At 75.0% G+C, this 2500-nt stretch overlaps 1 non-coding gene across 1 annotated transcript; it reads right to left on the bottom strand.

Moving 5' to 3' along the window:
• Positions 1-1796: 1796 nt before the first annotated feature.
• LOC128823559 (5S ribosomal RNA) lies at positions 1797-1915 on the bottom strand. Its single transcript, XR_008441804.1, has one exon. It is a non-coding gene; the product is annotated as a 5S ribosomal RNA (ribosomal RNA).
• Positions 1916-2500: the final 585 nt, after the last annotated feature.

Below are 2500 nucleotides of genomic sequence, written 5' to 3'. Positions count from 1 at the left end.
GTTTGCTTTCCGGCCACCAGGTCAACCCATTGGATTCGACGGGTTGACCTGGTGGCCGCTTTGCTTTCCGGCCCGGGTGTCACCCCACTCCGAGGGCTGCGCGGCAGCGGTCCTGAGGACCACAGAGGGGGGGCTTAATAGTCGAGAGGGAGCAGGTCCGGGGAAGGCTTAGCAGTCTTCCCCCGGGCGGTCCGTTGGGGGAGGCTTAGCAGTCGTCCCCAGGGCGGTCCGGGGGTGGGGGGAGGCCTCACAGTCGTCCCTCGGAGAGCCGGGTCGGCGGCGGTGGCGGGCGTCAGGCTTTACGTCCAGCCTCCGGAAGGTGCGCGTCCTCGGAGGCGATGCAGGCGCCGCAAAGGGGCAGCCTCCGAGGCAGGGAGCGGAGCACCGAGGCTGGGGAGAGGGGAGCAGGAGCCGGGGGCTGGGGGGGGTGGGGTGGGGGGGGGGCGTTCAGGACAAGCGGTCAAGCCCCGGGGAGCAGCTGTCAAATGTTCCAAGTCCCCACTCGGCCACCAGGTCCACCCCAGTCTAGCAATGGGGTTGACCTGGCTGATGGCCGGTTAGTGTCAAGGTAAACTCACCGTCGTCCACAGGAGGGCAGCTCTCAGGCCGTCCGGCTGCGGCTGACTCTGGGGCGGTGCCCGGTCCCGGCAGCGAGGGGCGGGGGGGGGGCGCGGAGCGACACGGAGCTAACCGGCCCCCGGGGCCGGGGGCGCCTCCCGCGACTTTGGGGGCCGCGGGTCGTCAGTGGCGTGCAGGCCGGGCCTCTCCCGGGGGATTCGGGGGGGGGGGGGGGGGCGGTCCTGCGGGCCGGGCGCAGGGGGCTCGAGCGAGCCCGGGCCGGTCCGCCCCGGGGCCGGGGTCTCCGCCTGCGGCTCGGGGGGGCGCGGGTCGTCGGGGGAGGAAGCCCGGGGGAGCTGCACGCCGGCCTGCCAGGCCAGGCCAGGCCTGGCCTGGGTGGCCGCGGGGGGATTCGGGGCGGTCCCGCGAGCCGGCGGCCGGGCGCAGGGGGTCCGAGCGCGTCCGAGCGAGTCCGTCCCGGCCCCGGGGTCTCCCCCTGCGGCTCTGGGGGGCCGTGGGTCCCCGCTGGCGGAAGCCGCTGGGCGCTGGACACCCGCCGTCCGTCCCGCCTGGCCAGGCCTGGCCTGGGTGGCCGCGGGGCGGGGGATTCGGGGCGGTCCCGCGAGCCGGCGGCCGGGCGCAGGGGGTCCGAGCGCGTCCGAGCGAGTCCGTCCCGGCCCCGGGGTGTCCCCCTGCGGCTCTGGGGGCCGTGGGTCCCCGCTGGAGGAAGCCGCTGGGCGCTGGACACCCGCCGTCCGTCCCGCCTGGCCAGGCCTGGCCTGGGTGGCCGCGGGGGGATTCGGGGCGGTCCCGCGAGCCGGCGCCCGGGCGCAGGGGGTCCGAGCGAGTCCGTCCCGGGCCCGGGGCCTCCCCCTGCGGCTTTGGGGGCCGTGGGTCCCCGCTGGCGGAAGCCGCTGGGCGCTGGACACCCGCCGTCCGTCCCGCCTGGCCAGGCCTGGCCTGGGTGGCCGCGGGGCGGGGGGATTCGGGGCGGTCCTGCGGGCCGGCGGCCGGGAGGGTCCGGGCCAGTCCGCCCCATGCCCGGGGTCTCCCCCAGCGGCTTCGGTGGGTCCTCCGCGGAGGAAGCCGGGTGGGGAGCCGGACCCCAGGCGCCCAGACCCGTGACCTGCGGCCGCGACCTCCGACTCGGCAGGAGCGACGAGGGGCTTTCCGGCCCGTCCCCCCCCTCTCCTTCCTCCCCAGAAAAGGAGAGAGAGCTGGCTCGGACCGGGAAAAGCTGCCTACGGCACCTGGGATTCCCAGGCGGTCACCCATCCAAGTACTAGCCAGGCCCGGGACGGTTTACCTTCCGAGATCGGACGGGATCGGGGGCGTTCGGTCCGGTATGGCCGTAGGCACCCGGCCCCCGCGCCTCCTCGCCCGCTTTCCCCTGCCGACGCCCGGGCCTGCCGCACGGTGAGCCCCGGTCGGACTGCCCCCCTGCGGCAGGGCCCCCGTCTCTCGCGGGCCCGGTCCTTTTTTCCTTCTCGAGCTCCGGGGCCCGGGCTGGCCGCCAGAGCCCCTCCGCCCGCCCGCCCTCCCCGGCGTCGGGGAAAATATTGTCCCGGACATCCAGTGCGCCCTGATCCTGTCAGCCGGGGGGGGGGGTGGGTGGGTGGAGGGGGGGCAGTCCCTCGCTGCGGCCGGGGAGGGTGAGCCCAGGGCGGCTTGCCTGCCGTCCGAGTCCCCTCTCGGCCACCAGGTCAACCCCGAGCCGAAAGGGCTGAAAAATTTTCAGAGTCCCCTCCCGGGCACCAGGTCAACCCGTGGAATCGAACGGGTTCGCCTGCTGGCCGGTTCGCTTCCCGGCCACCAGGTCAACCCGTAGGTTTGAACGGGCACGCCCGGTGGCCGCTTTCCCGTCCGGTCACCAGGTCAACCCGGATCTCCCTCCTTCCCTGGGCGCCCCCTCCTCGGAGGCGTCAGGTTCCATTTTCTTTTT

This window comes from Malaclemys terrapin, chromosome 15 (genome assembly GCF_027887155.1).
Source record: "Malaclemys terrapin pileata isolate rMalTer1 chromosome 15, rMalTer1.hap1, whole genome shotgun sequence".
Taxonomy (NCBI): domain Eukaryota; kingdom Metazoa; phylum Chordata; order Testudines; family Emydidae; genus Malaclemys; species Malaclemys terrapin.
This window is presented reverse-complemented; position numbering and strand designations above follow the sequence as displayed.